Genomic DNA, 14352 nt, shown 5'->3' with positions numbered 1-14352 from the left:
TAGCAGAGTGCTGTTACTAAGAAAAAGAGACAAGGGGGGAAATAGGAGTCAATTCAATTTAGGTACCAACTCAGAAGAGGCGATTATATTACTCCCTTGTTATTTTTTGGTAAAGGATGATATGTTTAGCTAACTGATGGGGAAGGGTGACAGGAGTTGGCAAGACTGAGCATCTTATATAATTTTTACAACTGTTAGCTGATTCTGTCCTTGTTCTTTAAGTGAGAAACCTGAGGTATGTAGATGTTCAGTAACTTGCCATCAACCTCATAACTAACGAGGGATAAAGGCAGCCCTTCAAGCTCTGAAGTTCATGTTAATTTTTCTCACCACAAGGCTCAGCAAGATGGTAATTGAATGTGGGCAAGATTGGTTGCAGTGACACTGAATGCAGGCAACATGGGAAAAGTGGAAAGCTGTTTGTGAGAAAGGGGCAGTTGTACTGTCTGTCACACACAAAACCATGCCTGCTGGACGAGGATGCTGTTCCAAAAGATAAAAATATTCCTTTACACTGAATAGAAGGGAAGCCCCTTTATAATCCAGGGAGTTCACTGAAAATGGTATTATGTTAGGGTATTTTTGTATCGCATAATTTCCCTTTGATTTCTGAAAAAACGGTATTTCTTTCCTTATCAACTCGTTTTAGAAACATGTATGTAAAGGATACAAAATAAGATGAAAATTTTAAATTGAAAGAATATGTTGTCTTCTCTCCCCAGCCAGCTTCCTGGATGCCTTTCTAAGAAGAGCAAATGCAGATGTGCATGTAACCCAAAATGTTTTATTCAAAGATGCAGACCCTTCTTGCTTTGTTTCTCTGCTTAGGTGATTCGAAAACATGCAGTCTCCTTTGGTACTTTGAACTCCCTTTTGGCATTAAATAATTTCCATGGGAACTGGGGCTAAAGAGAACAGCTCAGAACTCATTAAGTATTATGCTACTTAAATAAGATTTTTAATTTCCCTTGTTCTCCCTTTTGCTACATAATCAATAACTACCAACACATATTTCTTTTTTTTTTTTTTTTTTGCGCTACATGGGCCTCTCACTGCTGCGGCCTCTCCCGTTGCGGAGCACAGGCTCCGGACACGCAGGCTCAGCGGCCATGGCTCACAGGCCCAGCCACTCCGTGGCATGTGGGATCTTCCCAGACCGGGGCACGAACCCATGTCCCCTGCATCGGCAGGCGGACTCTCAACCACTGTGCCACCAGGGAAGCCCCAACACATATTTCTTAATGAGGCAACTCCTGGACAAGTCTGGAAAATGGTGTCTGAACCACAAAGGTTCCTATTTACAGAGAATGCAACATCTATGTTTTTTAAAAGATGCTTTGCATCTCAGTTGAAGCAGAAAACGAACCTAAATATTTCCAATGTAGCTCAGCCTTTTAGCCACACAAGGAAAATCCTATGCCGAGATTCCAGGATTGTTCTTTGTCTTGGAAATCTTCCATCATGTGCTTTTACTCTTCCAAATGCCACATCAGAGTCACAGATGGCAGCATGATTTGAGCAGGTTGGAGCTTCTCTGTTTTTTAATCCAAATCCTAAATTAGATGGAAGTCGGTATTAAACTCTCAGCCTCCTCCACCCCTGTCTCCCCCTTCCTACTCCTCGTTGTTTTCATCTCATCGAGCTTTCAATTTTTGACCTGTTAGTATTTTTTTACCAGCACAATTAAAACACCAGAGTCGCAGAAATGTCGATACCACTTCCCAGCACCTCAAACATTTCCTTTCTTGTTTCAATTTGTACTCTCAAAATCTAAACTAATTGAGGTTATCAGGTGAATGCTGGATGCTAGTTTTGCCCATTTATAAAGGTAGATATAATGTTGATAGTAGGTTTGGGCTTGGCATTTAAAAATGAAAATATTACATTTTAGGCTGTTTCTACATAGCACAAATATTCCTCCAATATCCAAACATTTGGTTTAGGATTTGTTCTTCCATTTTTCACTTTTCATCCAGATGCTTGATATGATTTAGATGTGACTTTAAATCTTAAAACTACAAATTGCATATACATTTCATGTATTAAGATTCAAAGTTGTTAACGCATCAAATTTCAATGACATGGAAATATTAACTCCTGCCCAAAAATATGAAAATCATGTATGATTTTAAACCGTTAACATCTTTTAGAATTTGACGAAAATTTATTGACTGTCTACTACATGAAATGTGTTGGTCTGAGAATTTGAGGGATACAGTGATGAGAATGAAGGGGTCTGCCCTCAAGTTAATGTGCATAACAACACTCTGTTTAACAGGTTGAGACAAACATATTATTACAGGACACATTACTTTGCTGTAAAAAGAGCTCTGCTTACAGATGCCATTGATTTTGCTTGTGTATTGCTACCTGTTTCCATACATTTGTGTGCTGTAACATGAAATTCCGGGCTTGGTTTAATGAATCAATTCATTCAACAAATATACGAGCACCTACTATGTTCTAGACTTTGAACATGGCACTGAGGATGGAGAGAAAAGTCATCTCCCTTCTCAGGAGATGCACGCAGTCTAGTCAATGAGGCCATCCAAATAAATCCACAAATTACAGTATGGAACGAGCCGTGGAGGCATGCACATGGTCTGGGAGCACTGTGCTGACATTTTTATGTTCCTCTCTACTTAGTTTCCAAATTTCATACCTTCTCCTTGCTAGCTCCCTTTGCTCTAACCCAGACCTCCTTGAAACATACTGTAAAAAACAGATCCTTGGAAGAAGCCCGTAATCAGATAGACTTTTATATCTGGCTCCACCATTGACAAACTGTGTGTCCTTGGACAAATTGTTTTAACTTCTCTGAGTCAGAATTTCTCCTTCTGTAATATGGAGATGTTAATACTCTGCATATATTTGATGTGAGAATAAAGGGAAAGGACCTACATCAGGTGCCTAGCAAAGTGCCTAAGCATCATACATATGAGTACTCTCCCCCCCCACTGCCACAGTTTAAATGACCTCATAGGTCACATCTCATGTCTGGCCTTGTTAACCAGCCTGACTAATAATGATGATAGCCAACATTTATGAAGCATATGCAACGAGCCAAGCATCCCTGATGTGTCATCTCATTTCATCCTCACAACCACCCATTGAGTAGATGGCCTCTTGCTCTATGAGTGTTATATGGGAAGGAAAAATTTCCAGGCACAAGGCTACAAGGAAGACTGTATTGCTGAGAACAACATGCTTCCTTCTCCATAGTCTTTTCCTCTTTCCTTTTCAAAATGTCCCCCAGCCAAATGCTCCCCAACTGTTGCAACCTGCCTTGTAATCAAATTCTGCCTAAATGCTGCTTGGCTGTGTTAGGCACCTTGAAACCCTTTAGCACTTTCTTGTCTGCTATTTGTAGTTTATTCTTATCTCAGAAGAAGAAAACTTGCCATTTAACTATATACTACAAAGTAGGGTAAGATCAATGTCATTAAGATCAATGTCTTATTGGTTATCCACCTATTTTGCTACCTGAAGCATCTATTCTACTTTCATTTTCTCTTTCCTTTGAGGAAAATCTATGATTCTGTGAACACACACGGTCTCTACGGTGAGCCCCTGTATGCAGGAAAGAAAAAACTGGCTAGAAACTACCTGGATTCTTCAATCTGTGGCAAGCTTTATGATGAACTTGTGCCAGAAGCCAAATGGATAGTTTTGTAATGAAAGTTCTTAGCAGGTAGAGGGCAGAGAAGTGACAAGCTTAGCAACCAATCACCATCATTACAATTCAATGGTGTAAAGACCTTTCTGACCGAAAACCACATATTTATCCATTCGGTTCATGGTTCCTGGAGGTGATTCACCCAGGGGAGTCAATGTAAATATACTGTGTATATACTGTGAAAGTATACAGACAGGCTGTCCTCGTAGTTACTTGATGGAATGTCCACTGTTTATACTAATAATTTGCAAGCCCAATATATTTGAAATTAAGGGAGAACTTAATATCTTCTCAGTCCTTCTGTTTCAGGGTGTTGTGTTAGCCAGTTCATAACCTTTCTTTTATCACCTTCTTGCTGTCATCTGGAAATCTGAAGAAATTTTATTTGTGCCACAGTCTATCTTTGGAAAGTTTCTTGGTCATGGTTGTTAATTTTGTCAGTAACAGCTCATCCCCATTTTAATTTCTTTTTAAATTTATTTTTAACGTAGTTAATGAAATAAAATCATCTACTTTTAATTTAGCACTATTACAGTACTCATTACACTCACCTTTAGTCTACTAATGAATTATTATTAAGTTCAATAATATAGTTGTTGTGCATATAAAATTGCATATAGAATTCCATATGTTGTGCATATAGAATTCGCCAAAGCAGATCAAACACATTGTGCTCAAAAAACCTGAAATGTTTTCTTCAACTGGTATTTCTTAAATCCATAATTTTACCTCCTCTGTCTTGTTGCTCAAACCAGAAACACAGGCAACTTTCTCTCTCTTTACCCCCCCCCCCACCTCATCAGGGTCTATTGATTCAATCTCCTAAAAATCTGTTTTTATCAACTTCTCTCCATCCTTCTTGCTACAACCTAGTCCAACCTACCATAATCATAAGACCTATTAACTGTTACTCCATATCCTCTTTTTCAGTTTGTTTAATTTATTTTCCAAGGTGCAGCCAAAGTTAATCTTAGAAAATCTCATATCTTTGATGTCCTTCACCTACTTAGAATCCTTCAGTGGCTTTCCATGTCGCTCACAATTATTGTTTAATATGGTCTAGTAGATCTCACAAAACCTGAGGCCTGGCTCCACTCTGTCCTCTGTCCCAGCCATTCTCTCTCTTATTTTCATGTCTTAGTCACACTGGCTGATCCAAGCTCTTTTCTGCCTCAGGACATTTCCACATACTGTTCACTGCCTGGAACACTCTCCAACCCTCCTTCCTATGTCCCCTTAACCAAGCTAACTCATAGTTATCCTGCAGATAACAACTAAAAAAATCTTTCAAGGAATAATTTCCTCCTCTCGACCTTACCCACAAACACACTCCCAACTAGGCCCCCAGTTCTGTGTCCAAACTACCGTGAATCCCTCCATTATATTTACAATACAATTTACAATAATCACTTGTTTAAAATTTATGTTCTCTGAGAGAGTGATAACAGGCAGGAAAATTAATCAACAGATCCAGCTGTGCAAATCCCACCCTGCTTAACTGACTTAAAATCCAAATTCCAGTAATCTGAGAGAATTTTAATCCCAATAATTAATGCTGGGGTTTGTCCTTCTTTCCTTAGTATTATATAAAAATCTAAGTGGGGTGTCTTACTCTGTCCCAAGGCACTTCAGAGGCCTATCCAGCCTTTGCTATACACTGACTACTGCAGAAAAGCCCATTTTTTTCTTCTCACATTGTGTCACATGGCCTCCATCTGTTCTGTGCTACACATGAGGCCCTGGGAATCTTTACTGGGAGTGGTGAGAACCCTGTGGCCTGGGGCCAGCCTCTCTGGGTACCCTTCGAGTCTTGCCATTGCCAAGGGTACTGCCAAGGAAAAGGGGCAGGACCGTTCTGCTGGCAGACCCAGAAGCCTCTGCTCCCACCATTGTCTGAGAAATCTCTGTCCTTTCTCAGTGGGGAAGGTATTTCTCTCTCTCCACTTCTCCACTCTTTGTGAGCACAGTCTTTTAGAAAAGCAAAAAGAGGACTGCTTCCAAAGAGTTTCTACTTTCTGCTTTGCAAAACAAACCTTTGAGGCAAGAAACAAAAGTTATCTGCTTAAAATAAGAAAGAGAATAAAAAAATACAGGAGGAAAGAACACACAAAATAATGTTTGGAGACAATTCATGAGGTCAGTTCTTGCTCATAGAATGTGCTCAACATACATAGTTATTGAAAGAATGAATGGATTTGAACTATTAACTCAATCCTAATATGTGTTTTGTATGTATCTGAGCATGTTAACAGACCTACCTGCATGTACATGGAAAGAAAAATGTGAGCTGACTTTTATGGGCAGTAAGGAGGGTAACATTTCTAGTCTCTGTATTACTTATCACAGAGCCACATGCAGCTCCAGCTCCATGGCCAACTGCGTACTTGGTAAAAGAAGAGAAAAATGAATATGTGTTATAAGAGAGTTCCCTATAATACATGAAACCCAGGGTGTGTTTTCCGTAGGCTGACAGCAGCCTGTCTTCCCCTACAAAGTGGGCGGGGAGTGTGAATGACTGAGAGGTAGAATGAACTGCAGGAGGCCTTTTAGCAGAGTGCTTTGGGTATAGTCAGAGTTTAAATCAAGTAGACTCTAACAAATTTTGTACTATGGTACTTAGCTAACCTCACCCTCAAGTGGGCAAAACATTTTCACTTCCCTTTCCCAAAGCTGAGATAAGTTTTGGGAAAGGAGATTTATCATCCTCATTTATAAAGGTCACACATACACAAAGAGAAAGAGAGAGGGAGGGAGAGAAATTGCTTCTGACACAGTTCTTCAGCTGGATTTCTTCTTATTTTTCCAGAAGAAATTCAGCAATTGGGCTATGTCTGCAGAAATTCCATTCAACTTTCTAAAGCTACATATCATCTAATATATGGTTGATGCTTAAGAATATCAAATAAAGAACAATCATTTCCTGGGAACTGAGCTCTTCCCTAGCTATGAATATTTGGATTTTGCAAAATGTGTCTGTTCCTGCAGCAGTGAAGCCAACCTGAACTTTGGCAAGACGCCTGTCCTACAGGACTGGTTCTTTTAAGAACAAATCCCCCAGCTCCAGGAAGCACATTTGCTCAAATTTAAGTGGGATCCAATTCAGGTAATTTGCTCCCTCACCACCTTGTGACAATCTTGTTTCTGTTTCGGTGTTTCTTCTGCAGCTCCCCTTCTCCTCTGGACCTGAAAATTGATGCACCATTTCATCTGCACTTTCAGAAATCCAGTTTCCTTTTCATATCCTGTTTTTGGCTCACATGCTGCCTCTTAGCCACTATCTCCATGGACTGATACTCTTATAAAGAGTCTCCTCTCTTGCATCAGATTCATATTTGGACCTCAAAGATATCCCCGACCATTCATAGTCCCACTCGAAACAGGTTAGGTCATATTACCCTGTCTCAGAATTTGAATCTTTATCAAAGAATTCTAATACTGGATTTCTAGTTTTAAAAGAATCTCAGCAAGATATAGGGCTAGCTTGATATAGATACTCTGGTCATCATTCATATCTAATTCATTTCAATCATTGGGAAAGCCAGTCCTTCAACAAAGGTATTCAGCCTTCTTTAAATAAATTCCTTTATTTAGTATTCAAACTAGTGCCCAATCAAGCTTTTGTGGCACCCACTCTAAAGACCAGCCAGGAAAATGCTGTTATCCTTTTATTCTAAGAATACAGGATACATTTTCCACAAGGTGATTTAGGTTCTCATGAAAATACATATACCCGGAGGCACTAGATCTAAAGATACAGTCAGCAAGTAGAGGCGTGTCTCCGTCCTCCTCACCATAAGGAAGCAGTTTCTGGTGTTACAGAAATTGTTTCTCTACACAATTATAACAGGGATGTGCCCTGACTCACACTTACCAGATGAATGCCGTTGCATTGCATAAGCTATATGATGAATGAGGATGAAATCAGGTCACAGAGCATTACTAAAGAGAAAAGTAACATCAACGTATCCAACCATAAAATTACAGCCAAGGATGCTGTCACAAGTCAGCAACTCTTAAGGAAATAGCAAGTCTAGTTTGTCGCCCATGTGCCTGAGGGCCAGTATTCTATGAGACTGATGTTCACCCAGAAGTGCTCTCCATTGGTGCTCACCTCTGCCCTGGCCTCACCATCCTTCTTCGACCCAGCCCAGACCACCTGACCCACCTTTAGCTTCAACCCTGTTACATCATTAGAAACCAGCTCCAGCCTTAGTGACAAGGAATTTAAGAAGTTCTAGACCAAAATGGTACAGATGAACTTATTTGCGAAGCAGAAATAGTGTCACAGATGGAGAAAACAAACTTATGGTTACCAAGGGGAGAAGATGGGGGGTAGAATGAACTGGGAGATTGGGACTGACATATATACACTACTATGTATAAATAGATAACTAATGAGGACCTACTGTATAGCACAGGGAATTCTACTCAACACTCTGTGGTGACCTAAATGGGAAGGAAATCTAAAAAAGAGTGGATGTGTGTATTCATACAACTGATTCATTTTGCTGTACAGCAGAAACTAACACAACATTGTAAAGCAACTATACTCCAATAAAAATTAATTTTAAAAAAGTCTAGACCAATATTTGGATGTGACACTCAATCCAGCCCTGACCTCACTTCATAGACACACATTCACAATTGCACCTTGGTAGTTTTCTTCTGCTCACTCAAATTTTACAAAAGCATGGCTTTTGAAACCAGATGGCTATTAAGTTCTAATCCTATTTCCACGAAGAAGTTTTCGCATCTGACTTCTTGCCTGTAAAATGAAAATAAAACCTGTACTTGTAGGGTTGTTATAAGCTTTCCCTGAGATGGTAAATATGCAATTGCCTAGCAGAGTCCAGCACATGGGAGATGCTTAACTTGTTGCTTTTTAAAATTCCCATACTACAATTTTGAAGTTTTCCTCTGGTGGGTCTGTGATCTTGTTGGTCGAAAATTTCAATATCTCATTTCAAAAATTTCAGCACTCTAATTAGGCATTTATTCTTCTAGGCCTCCACTATCCAAATATAGTACCGTATATTTAAATGTGGCTACTTAAATATAAATTTTATTTACCTATTGTAAAGAAAATTAAGTATTTAGTTCCTCAGTTGCAGTAGCCACATTTCAAGTGCCCAATGGTCACATATAGCTAGTGGCTACTGTATTGAACAACACAAATAGAGAACATTGCCATTATAGCAAAAAGTTCTATTAGACAGCACTGACATAGACAATACCTAAGGAACTAATATATTTAGTTACTTAGCTCTGAAGTATTTCATAACCTTTTTCCTTAACATGTCAAAATATGACAGATGGGGCTCCCCTGGTGGCGCAGTGGTTGAAAGTCTGCCTGCCGATGCAGGGGACACGGGTTCGTGCCCCGGTCCGGGAAGATCCCACATGCCGCGGAGCAGCTAGGCCCGTGAGCCACGGCCGCTGAGCCTGCGTGTCCGGAGCCTGTGCTCCGCAACAGGAGAGGCCACAACAGTGCGAGGCCTGCGTACCGCAAAAAAAAAAAAAAAAAGACAGATGGCCCAGAGGCCATTTGCTTCTATGACACATTATTAAACTTAAAAATTGTTTATGCTTATTTTGGTCACATGAATAACAAGATTCTCAGTTTTGAGCCTTCTATTCTTAGGTTAGGACAGCAGTGCTTAAAAGGAATTAACCTGGGACTTAACTGACCTTTAGAAATAGAAATCACATTAAAGGTCCTTGAAAGATGTTGAAATATTTCCCCTCAAAAAATTGAGTTGAACTAAATATTTTGAGAGATGGGGTCTCAGAGGAGTATCAATATCTAATATTTCATGTCCAATTTAATAGTATCCATATCGACTCATGAGAAATCTTCATTTGTTCCAAAGTCTTCCATATGATTCTTCGATGATTTGAAGTGAAACAGAATAAATAAGGCATTCAACAGGTTTCCCAGCTTTTACTGCTGGTATCTTCCTGTTGCTAGCTTCCAAAAGGCCACAGGTTACCCTTCAAGAAAACTCTCTCTTTTACTTCTCCAGGAATCCTTTCTTCAGATTACTCACCAGCTTAGAGTGAAAAACTACCTCATTAAATGGAGAAAATCATGTGGCGTAAAACACCATTCACTCATTCACTCATCATGTATTATTGAGTCCTTGGTATATGTCAGACCTTGGCTAGATGCTGCAGATACAGTGAAGAACAAAATAAACCTGTCCCTTTTGTATGGTGCTTATGGATGAATATTCTAATTCAGACTGACTTAGATTAATACAATTATAAGAATTTTTAGTTGCTTTTATTTTCTCACCCTCAGGCTAAATGGTTTATTCTTCTGTTGCCATGTGTATGGAAGAAGGAACATTCTGTTCAACAAACATTTTCATAGTCAAGTCAAAATTATATTCTCCAAAGCCACCCAATCCTGGTCTGAGTTAACCAGCTACAAATTTGGGCTAAGTCACCAAGATGGAAAGTATGTTTCACCTCATAAACCAACTGTAATTAATTGGTATTGGTATCTGAGCTATTCTGAGAAGCTGTACTGAGAAAGGTATTAAGGCCAGATTTAGTGGGATCGGGGAGTGTTGTGATCTATTAGCAATGTCTTCCAGGAGTTCAAGGGATTAGAGTATGACAGGTATGCCCAGTTACTTGCACAGCCTGGGGGAAAATGAGAGGGGTGGTGGGCCGAAGTATTATCCCAGAGCAAGGCAAGCAACGGCAGACACAGAAGCCTGGAAAAGCATCAAGTTTAGATGACTTGTCTTCAAATGGCCCATGTGTTCTTTGGTGGCTCCCAATCTGAATCAAAGCCTTATTCTTTCTGCTATTAGCTTCTCTAAAAAAACCTCCTTCTCTTCTAAACTTTCTCCAACCAATTTGTTCACATACAAATCATCTTGTTATCATTAACATTAAACTTGACAGTCTTAAAATTCAACTCTAAATTTGATGGGTTCTTCATTTACAGAGAACTAAATTTTGAAATTACCAATTAAATGAAATTAGTCATGTACTTAGATCACCAAACTGTTTAGGAGAATTCTGTCAAGAAATTCTGTCATATATCTCAGGATGTGTTTTTCTCCATTAAAGTGAACAAGAGGATGAATATGTGTTTAGTGCACAAAAGATAGAACAATAAAGCAAACTATACTGTGATATCCTATTCCCCCTAAAATGTTCAATTTCTCATTTCTATGCCATAAATACTTAAGTACTCCCTAAAATGTTTATTCAAAAAAAAAAAGCATGAAATCTCCTTTTCCCTCCACCAACATATATGTGTGTACGTGTATGTGTAGGCTAATGATAAAACAGAAGAAGAGAAACTAACTATGAAATTACCAATGACTAATTCACTGCAATGTCTGGCATATCATCCTTATAACTCTGTAAAGTTACTCAATGTAGTGAAGAGATGAGTTGTTTCATGCCTATAATTTGTGTAGTAGAGGTCTGTTCATCTTTTAAGATGTATACTGTATGAAAAGGGTAATAGTACTTATATATTTTAAACTAAATGGCAAATGAAAAAAAGAAACTCATGCAAAAAAGAAAATAATGGGCCAAATATACTCAAATAACAAACACAAATAACCTCATGATACAGAACTCTGAGTCAAAAGAACTGAATATTTGTCTATCCCTGCCCCCTTGTGGTAATATGTACCTCTCAGGTAAGATAAGCACATTTTTAGAGGAGGGAGACAAACACTTGAGGTTTGAAAACAGACAAGAAAAACGTGAAAGCAGAAAGGAATTCTTATACTTAATACATGACAGAATAATTTTATTTCCATCAGCGTGTGTATACTTAATGTAACATCTGTGCTTAATTTTTAAGAGCTACGGTACAAGAACAGTTATAAATGCAGACTCTAAATTAGTCTGAGACAGAAACAAATAGCAAAATTACAGTTCATTTTTAGTTTAGGTTTTCAAAGTTCTGAAATGGTAATTATGCAGTGCTATGTTTTACCCAGAGACTATATAGGATTAAATGATATATGACACTCAATCACAATGATGAATGTTTATTGAAGACCTTCTTACTACATGCCAGGCTCTGGATCAGATCTTGGGAAGTACATGATAAGCAATCATAAACATAGTCTTTGCCCTCATGGGGTTTATGCCTTGCAAAGAAAAGAGACAAGCAACAAATAATCACAAGAAAAAATTACAGTCTCAAAGTGGTGTTTGAAGAAGACGATATGGTTGTATGAGAGCCAATGAAATGCATCTAGTGGTGGGGAGTCTGCAGAGAAGGAAGGTCGGGAAGGCTGTGCCTGTGGAGAGGTTAAAGAGTATATGAGAACTCTCTGCACTTTCTGCTCAATTTTACACTTTTCCACACTCTTCCACTAAGCTTTATAAACCTAAAACTGATCTAAAAAATAAAGTCTACTTAAAAAAAAAAAAAAAAGAGAGGAAGAGGAGCTTCATAGCAAAGGGTACTGGGGTAGGTAGAAAGAGGCATGCACAGAAAAGTACACAAAAAAATCCCAGGGTCTTAAAAGGTCAATGCCTGAAGCCCAAAGAAGGAGCAAGGTCTCCAAGGAACATGGAAAGATATTCAGGGGCTAAAACTTGCATGATCATGTGAGCCATGTTATGAATTTAGGTCTTTAGGAGTAATGTGGAGCTATTAAAACGTTTTAAAGAGGATAGCGATAAAATCTGATTTTTATTTTAGAAATATATTGAATATTTTAAAATAAAGCTTAAGAAAAGAGAAGATGAGGGAGACAAAATAACATACTACCTTTGTTAAGTTGTCATACATTTAGTGGGTGCTTACTAGGTGTCAAACTTTGTTCTAAGCTTTTAGGTGTAAAAATTTAGTTCACACAACCCCATAAGGTAGGTAACAGACTGTGATAGTACTTCAACAAGAGGTGATGGAAGCTTAGACTAAAATAGTGGCAATGGAAAAGAATGATGAAAATATATTTGACAAATATATGGAAGAATCAATGATGCGTTGAATTTGGAGACTGACAAGGAGAGGGTGGCATGAATCACTCCTTAGTTTCTGGCTTATGCCACTGGAGGGAAATTTGGTGCCATGTCCTAAAATATGAAACTTCAAGGAAGATCAGAGCGTTGGAGTGGTGGGGAAGAAGAGAGGAATATACCTCTGGTCTTGGAAACATTGAGTCTAAAGAGTTTCTGAGATATCCAAGTGCACGTGGGGTATGCCCATGGAGATCTGGGTCACGTCTAGAGCCATGGACTGGTAAATTATTTCCTCAAAGAAAGATAGTGACTGAAGCCATGGCAAGATGAAATTGCCTAGGGATAGAACAGAGAAAAAAAGTATAGAACTAAGCCTTGGCCAGGGAAAAGAAGGTGAACCTGAAAAGTGGAAAACAAACAACAAACCTCTGACCAGAGAAGCTTAAAGTAGCTTGGTTGTAAAAGGGTTAGCAGACATCCCTTAAGAAGAATGTCACGAGGAAGAGAGTCTTCAATGAACACAAGAAAGTTGTAGAAATTGGAGAAAGGTGCAGAGTACAGGCAAATTTGCTGGTGGCAAACAGTAGACAAAGTCACTAAAAATCAGTTTACCAAATGGCTGGTTCACTGACAACCAACCCAATAAATATTTTGACTTGACAAAAGATAATCTTATAGGTTTTAAAAACAGTATTTGATTTGATGACTGAATATGAAGTAGTTCATATGTAATAAGCAAAATCTTAGTTTTCATATGGGAATTCTCAACTTACACTGATTTTTACTCCTTTATAAAATGTCATTTTATATTGAGCCAACCTTTTAGCATTCATCTGTTAGCTTTCATAGTATTTTTACTCAATTTATTTTTTACCTTTCTTTACCATCTTTTTATTTGGTCCATTGTGGTCATTTATTTTCATTGTTTTTTGCGTTTTCAAGAATCATTTTTCAAATTGCTACCAACCAAGTCACGATACCTTAATTTTTCCTTAATAGAAGTTACATTTTTAGTTTTATGGAAATGTGATTTTTAAACTAATTCTGATTCTTTCAGATAAATTTAAATTTAATTCTAAAGTTAACTTAAATATTTCATTTAATTAAAATTTAATTTAATTTAAAATTCTGATTTATTTTAGTGCCTGTGAGTTTAAATTTAAAGTTTACTCTTAATTAAAGTTTAATTTAATCTTAAACTTTAAATGCTAGAGATATAAAAGGAAAGCTGGTATGCCATTTGAGGAAATGGCAAAAGAAATAGGAGAATTCTTAAAGTTTACTAAAATAGAAAATGACATTCAAAGATAGCTGAAAATATTTCAGAGGTAGACAAATGGTCTCATTAAATATAAAACAGGGCGAAAAGGGGGTAGGTTGGAAAACAGCTTCTCCTTTGAGAATTTTGTTTTTATTAATACTGATGCTGTTTTTCTAACCTTTAGCATTTATAGTTATTTTTTTTTGGTCAGGTTCTCAGATGATATATCAACATTAAAAAGTTAATATGCAGAAAATCATATTTCATCACTGGGAATCAAACTTAAACAGCCAAACTGCTTTAACTACAAAAACCATTTGGAATAAATTGATGAATGTGGTAACTCTGATGAACCCAGTCATTTGGCAAATGGCCTTTCAGTGAACTGGACTATTAGCAAATATATTTTCAAATTAGGAAGTGTCCAATTCACTGTAACAAAGACAAGCTTCCTTTTTTAAAAACT

The sequence above is a fragment of the Grampus griseus genome (assembly GCF_964374135.1).
Source record: "Grampus griseus genome assembly, chromosome: 1".
NCBI classification, from domain to species: Eukaryota; Metazoa; Chordata; class Mammalia; order Artiodactyla; family Delphinidae; genus Grampus; species Grampus griseus.
The sequence above is the reverse complement of the archived record's forward strand: the minus strand, read 5'-3'. Positions refer to the sequence as shown.